Below are 6,774 nucleotides of genomic sequence, written 5' to 3' on the forward strand. Positions count from 1 at the left end.
CCGATAATCCTTACGAAGAACATTTGAAACATTTCCCTAAGTGCAACTTTATCAGAGGTAGGCACACAAAAAACATACCCTTTAGCATAGATGAAACAGAGACGTACACCAAGTCAATAAATAACAAAATCAGGACCGAGGAAAAAACACCTGAAAAACCCCAAGAAAACAAGGAATAAATTTATCATACCTTTAAAGTTAAAACTACTCATTAAGTTTTTCTTTGATATACAAAGCGTTTAGTTGTTTTCTAACGTAAAGTTCCAAGACTAATCTTTCGAGATCTGTAGTTTTATCTGTAGTAAGTTATTCTTTACGGGCGCGTTTCAACATGTTTGTAAGATGACGTCATTCTTCAAACAATCTCGTCCAAACTCTGAAACCAGAGGTTAAGGAATTCCAGCATTCCCGAGATCAATAAAATAAAAAGTGCAATAATCAGTTTTTAGGGGGTTGATCTCCAAGATCTGGCGTATTCTTGTCAACCTTTGTGTACTTGCCTCCATAACCAATACGAACGTACACGGTTCTTATGTCAGTTTTTACACTTCTGATAGTGATTTTAGCTTCAATGTTGTTATCCTTGCAAAGTTTGAATTGTTTAATTCGAGATCACTTTGCAGCAGGGAGTAGTGGCGTGCTCCTGTAATCCAACCCTTTGAAAGCTAGAATCAATGGATGGTACGTGGTTGGGATTCCTGTGACTCAAGGACTCGTGTAGATCGGACGTCTGCGTTATGCTGGGTGTCAATATGGTCGTCTTGAGGTAGCTCATGGACCACCAGGTTTTTCTTAGGAGGAGCAAAACGGCTCAGGGCGGTAACGCAGCAGGCAAAAGTTCCCGCATTCGGCAGTGACGGGATAACGTCTGAGAGCGAGCTTCGAGTCACAACGCAACCAATACGTCCGTACACGATTCTTATGTCAGTTTTTACACTTCTGATAGTGATTTTAGCTTCAATGTTGTTATCCTTGCAAAGTTTGAATTGTTTAATTCGAGATGCCTTTGCAGCAGGGAGTAGTGGCGTGCTCCTGTAATCCAACCCTTTGGAAGCTAGAATCGATGGATGGTATGTGGTTGGGATTCCTGTGACTCAAGGACTCGTGTAGATCGGACGTCTGCGTTAAGCTGGGTGTCAATATGGTCGTCTTGAGGTAGCTCATGGACCACCAGGTTGTTCTAAGGAGGGGAAAAACGGCTAAGGGCGGTAACGCAGCAGGCAAAAGTTCCCGCATTCGGCAGTGACGGGATAACGTCTGAGAGGGAGCTTCGAGTCACAACGCAACCAATACGAACGTACACGATTCTTATGTCAGTTTTTACACTTCAGATAGTGATTTTAACTTGAATGTTGTTATTCTTGCAAAGTTTGAATTGTTTTATTCGAGATGACTTTGCAGGTGGAATTTGTGGCGTTCTCCTGTAATCCAGCTCTTTGGAAGCTAGAATCGATGGATGGTATGAGGTTGGGATTCCTGTGACTCAAGGACTCGTGTAGATCGGACGTCCACGTTAAGCTGGGTGTCAATATGGTCGTCTTTCGGTAGCTTATGCACTACCAGTTTGTTCTAAGGAGGGGCAAACGGCTCAGGGTGGTAACGCAGCAGGCAAAAGTTCCCGCATTCGGCAGTGACGGGATAACGTCTGAGAGCGAGCTTCGAGTCACAACGCAACCAATACGACCGTACACGGTTCTTATGTCAGTTTTTACACTTCAGATAGTGATTTTAACTTCAATGTTGTTATCCTTGCAATGTTTTAATTGTTTTATTCGAGACGACTTTGCAGCTGGAATTTGTGGCGTTCTCCTGTAATCCAGCTCTTTGGAAGCTAAAATCGATGGATGGTATGAGGTTGAAATTCCTGTGACTCAAGGACTCGTGTAGATCGGACGTCCGCGTTAAGCTGGGTGTCAATATGGTCGTCTTGAGGTAGCTTATGGACTACCAGTTTGTTCTAAGGAGGGGCAAAACGGCTCGGGGCGGTAACGCAGCAGGCAAAAGTTCCCGCTTCGGCAGTGACGGGATAACATCTGAGAGCGAGCTTCGAGTCACAACGCAACCAATACGACCGTACACGGTTCTAATGTCAGTTTTTACACTTCAGATAGTGATTTTAACTTCAATATTGTTATCCTTGCAAAGTTTGAATTGTTTTATTCGAGATTACTTTTCAGCTGGGAGTTGTGGCGTTCTCCTGTAATCCTGCTCTTTGGAAGCTCGAATCGATGGATGGTATGAAGTTGGGATTCCTGTGACTCAAGGACTCGTGTAGATCGGACGTCCGCGTTAAGCTGGGTGTCAATATGGTCGTCTTGAGGTAGCTTATGGACTACCAGTTTGTTCTAAGGAGGGGCAAAACGGCTCGGGGCGGTAACGCAGCAGGCAAAAGTTCCCGCTTCGGCAGTGACGGGATAACGTCTGAAAGCGAGCTTCGAGTCACAACGCAACCAATACGACCGTACACGGTTCTAATGTCAGTTTTTACACTTCAGATAGTGATTTTAACTTCAATATTGTTATCCTTGCAAAGTTTGAATTGTTTTATTCGAGATTACTTTGCAGCTGGGAGTTGTGGCGTTCTCCTGTAACCCAGCTCTTTGGAAGCTAGAATCGATGGCTGGTATGAGGTTGGGATTCCTGTGACTCAAGGACTCGTGTAGATCGGACGTCCGCGTTAAGCTTTGTGTCAATATGGTCGTCTTGAGGTAGCTTATGGACCGCCAGGTTCTTCTAAGGAGGGGCAAAACGGCTCAGGGTGGTAACGCAGCAGACAAAAGTTCCCGCATTCGGCAGTGACGGGATAACGTCTGAGAGCGAGCTTCGAGTCACAACGCAACCAATACGAAAGTACACGATTCTTATGTCAGTTTTTACACTTCAGATAGTGATTTTACCTTCAATATTGTTATCCTTGCAAAGTTTGAATTGTTTTATTCGAGATTACTTTGCAGCTGGGAGTTGTGGCGTTCTCCTGTAATCCAGCTCTTTGGAAGCTAGAATCGATGGCTGGTATGAGGTTGGGATTCCTGTGACTAAAGGACTCGTGTAGATCGGACGTCCGCGTTAAGCTTTGTGTCAATATGGTCGTCTTGAGGTAGCTTAAGGACCGCCAGGTTCTTCTAAGGAGGGGCAAAACGGCTCAGGGTGGTAACGCAGCAGGCAAAAGTTCCCGCATTCGGCAGTGACGGGATAACGTCTGAGAGCGAGCTTCGAGTCACAACGCAACCAATACGACCGTACACGGTTCTTATGTCAGTTTTTACACATCAGATAGAGATTTTAACTTCAATGTTGTTATCCTTGCAATGTTTTAATTGTTTTATTCGAGATGACTTTGCAGCTGGAATTTGTGGCGTTCTCCTGTAATCCAGCTCTTAGGAAGATAGAATCGATGGATGGTTTGAGGTTGGGATTCCTGTGACTCAAGGACTCGTGTAGATCGGACGTCCGCGTTAAGCTGGGTGTCAATATGGTCATCTTGAGGTAGCTCATGGACTACCAGTTTGTTCTAAGGAGGGGCAAAACGGCTCGGGGCGGTAACGCAGCAGACAAAAGTTCCCGCATTCGGCAGTGACGGGATAACGTCTGAGAGCGAGCTTCGAGTCACAACGCAACCAATACGACCGTACACGGTTCTTATGTCAGTTTTTACACTTCAGATAGTGATTTTAACTTCAATGTTGTTATCCTTGCAATGTTTTAATTGTTTTATTCGAGACGATTTTGCAGCTGGAATTTGTGGCGTTCTCCTGTAATCCAGCTCTTTGGAAGCTAGAATCGATGGATGGTATGAGGTTGAAATTCCTGTGACTCAAGGACTCGTGTAGATCGGACGTCCGCGTTAAGCTGGGTGTCAATATGGTCGTCTTGAGGTAGCTTATGGACTACCAGTTTGTTCTAAGGAGGGGCAAAACGGCTCGGGGCGGTAACGCAGCAGGCAAAAGTTCCCGCTTCGGCAGTGACGGGATAACGTCTGAGAGCGAGCTTCGAGTCACAACGCAACCAATACGACCGTACACGGTTCTAATGTCAGTTTTTACACTTCAGATAGTGATTTTAACTTCAATATTGTTATCCTTGCAAAGTTTGAATTGTTTTATTCGAGATTACTTTGCAGCTGGGAGTTGTGGCGTTCTCCTGTAATCCAGCTCTTTGGAAGCTAGAATCGATGGCTGGTATGAGGTTGGGATTCCTGTGACTCAAGGACTCGTGTAGATCGGACGTCCGCGTTAAGCTTTGTGTCAATATGGTCGTCTTGAGGTAGCTTATGGACCGCCAGGTTCTTCTAAGGAGGGGCAAAACGGCTCAGGGTGGTAACGCAGCAGACAAACGTTCCCGCATTCGGCAGTGACGGGATAACGTCTGAGAGCGAGCTTCGAGTCACAACGCAACCAATACGAAAGTACACGATTCTTATGTCAGTTTTTACACTTCAGATAGTGATTTTACCTTCAATATTGTTATCCTTGCAAAGTTTGAATTGTTTTATTCGAGATTACTTTGCAGCTGGGAGTTGTGGCGTTCTCCTGTAATCCAGCTCTTTGGAAGCTAGAATCGATGGCTGGTATGAGGTTGGGATTCCTGTGACTAAAGGACTCGTGTAGATCGGACGTCCGCGTTAAGCTTTGTGTCAATATGGTCGTCTTGAGGTAGCTTAAGGACCGCCAGGTTCTTCTAAGGAGGGGCAAAACGGCTCAGGGTGGTAACGCAGCAGGCAAAAGTTCCCGCATTCGGCAGTGACGGGATAAGTCTGAGAGCGAGCTGCGAGTCACAACGCAACCAATACGACCGTACACGGTTCTTATGTCAGTTTTTACACATCAGATAGTGATTTTAACTTCAATGTTGTTATCCTTGCAATGTTTTAATTGTTTTATTCGAGATGACTTTGCAGCTGGAATTTGTGGCGTTCTCCTATAATCCAGCTCTTTGGAAGCTAGAATCGATGGATGGTTTGAGGTTGGGATTCCTGTGACTCAAGGACTCGTGTAGATCGGACGTCCGCGTTAAGCTGGGTGTCAATATGGTCATCTTGAGGTAGCTTATGGACTACCAGTTTGTTCTAAGGAGGGGCAAAACGGCTCGGGGCGGTAACGCAGCAGACTAAAGTTCCCGCATTCGGCAGTGACGGGATAACGTCTGAGAGCGAGCTTCGAGTCACAACGCAACCAATACGAAAGTACACGATTCTTATGTCAGTTTTTACACTTCAGATAGTGATTTTAACTTGAATGTTGTTATCCTTGCAAAGTTTGAATTGTTTTATTCGAGATTAGTTTGCAGCTGGGAGTTGTGGTGTTCTCCAGTAATCCAGCCCTTTCGATGGATGGTATGAGGTTGAAATTCCTGTGACTCAAGGACTCGTGTAGATCGGACGTCCGCGTTAAGCTGGGTGTCAATATGGTCGTCTTGAGGTAGCTTATGGACCACCAGGTTGTTCTTAGTAGGAGCAAAACGGCTCAGGGCGGTAACGCAACAGGCAAAAGTTCCCGCATTCGGCAGTGACGGGATAACGTCTGAGAGCGAGCTTCGAGTCACAACGCAACCAATACGAACGTACACGATTCTTATGTCAGTTTTTACACTTCAGATAGTGATTTTAACTTCAATGTTGTTATCCTTGCAAAGTTTGAATTGTTTTATTCGAGATTACTTTTCAGCTGGGAGTTGTGGCGTTCTCCTGTAATCCTGCTCTTTGGAAGCTAGAATCGATGGATGGTATGCAGTTGGGATTCCTGTGACTCAAGGACTCGTGTAGATCGGACGTCCGCGTTAAGCTGGGTGTCAATATGGTCGTCTTTCGGTAGCTTATGGACTACCAGTTTGTTCTAAGGAGGGGCAAAACGGCTCGGGGCGGTAACGCAGCAGGCAAAAGTTCCCGCTTCGGCAGTGACGGGATAACGTCTGAGAGCGAGCTTCGAGTCACAACGCAACCAATACGACCGTACACGGTTCTAATGTCAGTTTTTACACTTCAGATAGTGATTTTAACTTCAATATTGTTATCCTTGCAAAGTTTGAATTGTTTTATTCGAGATTACTTTGCAGCTGGGAGTTGTGGCGTTCTCCTGTAATCCAGCTCTTTGGAAGCTAGAGTCGATGGCTGGTATGAGGTTGGGATTCCTGTGACTCAAGGACTCGTGTAGATCGGACGTCCGCGTTAAGCTTTGTGTCAATATGGTCGTCTTGAGGTAGCTTATGGACCACCAGGTTGTTCTAAGGAGGGGCAAAACGGCTCACGGCGGTAACGTAGCAGGCAAAAGTTCCCGCATTCGGCAGTGACGGGATAACGTCTGAGAGCGAGCTTCGAGTCACAACGCAACCAATACGAACGTACACGATTCTTATGTCAGTTTTTACCTCTCTGTGTGACGTAGTCCAGGAGAGGTTCTGTAACGGCCGTGTCTGTGTGTTTGTGTGTGTGTGTCTGTTGTTACACCCACGTGACCGCGTTCGCAGTTTCCAAATCGGAGCAAACGTGTTCGCCATTTCCGAACTGCTTTCACAGTCACGGAAATGGCTCCTCTACTTGAATTCTCAGACCACCAACTTCTGGTCTTTGTACATCCCACACGGACACCAGTCTGTACTTACTGGCTTCTAATCACCACCATCTTTTGGTCTTTGTCCATCCCACTTGGACACCAGTCTGTACATACTGGCTTCTAGACACCACCATCTACTGGTCTTCCGTCTATTCCACATAGACACCAATCTGTCTCATTGGCTTCTAACTCCATCGTCATCGTTTTGTTTAAGACATTCGCGGCG

General features: G+C 45.8%; 14 non-coding genes and 1 pseudogene across 14 annotated transcripts; all 15 read left to right on the forward strand.

The window, feature by feature from the left end:
• Window positions 1-622: 622 nt before the first annotated feature.
• LOC149667235 (signal recognition particle RNA) lies at window positions 623-922 on the forward strand. The gene has a single exon (XR_016368201.1).
• An 89-nt stretch (window positions 923-1,011) lies between these two features.
• LOC149667236 (signal recognition particle RNA) lies at window positions 1,012-1,311 on the forward strand. Its single transcript, XR_016368212.1, has one exon.
• An 89-nt stretch (window positions 1,312-1,400) lies between these two features.
• Window positions 1,401-1,699, forward strand: LOC149667237 (signal recognition particle RNA). Its single transcript, XR_016368210.1, has one exon.
• Window positions 1,700-1,788: 89 nt separating this feature from the next.
• On the forward strand, window positions 1,789-2,087 carry LOC149667238 (signal recognition particle RNA). The gene has a single exon (XR_016368211.1).
• Window positions 2,088-2,176: 89 nt separating this feature from the next.
• On the forward strand, window positions 2,177-2,475 carry LOC149667239 (signal recognition particle RNA). The gene has a single exon (XR_016368203.1).
• An 89-nt stretch (window positions 2,476-2,564) lies between these two features.
• LOC149667240 (signal recognition particle RNA) lies at window positions 2,565-2,864 on the forward strand. Its single transcript, XR_016368208.1, has one exon.
• Window positions 2,865-2,953: 89 nt separating this feature from the next.
• On the forward strand, window positions 2,954-3,253 carry LOC149667241 (signal recognition particle RNA). The gene has a single exon (XR_016368214.1).
• Window positions 3,254-3,342: 89 nt separating this feature from the next.
• On the forward strand, window positions 3,343-3,642 carry LOC149667242 (signal recognition particle RNA). The gene has a single exon (XR_016368202.1).
• An 89-nt stretch (window positions 3,643-3,731) lies between these two features.
• Window positions 3,732-4,030, forward strand: LOC149667243 (signal recognition particle RNA). The gene has a single exon (XR_016368206.1).
• An 89-nt stretch (window positions 4,031-4,119) lies between these two features.
• Window positions 4,120-4,419, forward strand: LOC149667244 (signal recognition particle RNA). Its single transcript, XR_016368204.1, has one exon.
• Window positions 4,420-4,508: 89 nt separating this feature from the next.
• Window positions 4,509-4,807, forward strand: LOC149667245 (signal recognition particle RNA). Its single transcript, XR_016368209.1, has one exon.
• Window positions 4,808-4,896: 89 nt separating this feature from the next.
• Window positions 4,897-5,196, forward strand: LOC149667246 (signal recognition particle RNA). Its single transcript, XR_016368207.1, has one exon.
• An 89-nt stretch (window positions 5,197-5,285) lies between these two features.
• Window positions 5,286-5,569, forward strand: LOC149667247 (signal recognition particle RNA; annotated as a pseudogene).
• Window positions 5,570-5,662: 93 nt separating this feature from the next.
• On the forward strand, window positions 5,663-5,961 carry LOC149667248 (signal recognition particle RNA). Its single transcript, XR_016368205.1, has one exon.
• An 89-nt stretch (window positions 5,962-6,050) lies between these two features.
• On the forward strand, window positions 6,051-6,350 carry LOC149667249 (signal recognition particle RNA). Its single transcript, XR_016368213.1, has one exon.
• Window positions 6,351-6,774: the final 424 nt, after the last annotated feature.

This window comes from Phalangium opilio, unplaced genomic scaffold, assembly GCF_054372755.1.
Source record: "Phalangium opilio isolate 3A_F unplaced genomic scaffold, DU_Popi_V2 ptg000059l_1, whole genome shotgun sequence".
Taxonomy (NCBI): Eukaryota; Metazoa; Arthropoda; class Arachnida; order Opiliones; family Phalangiidae; genus Phalangium; species Phalangium opilio.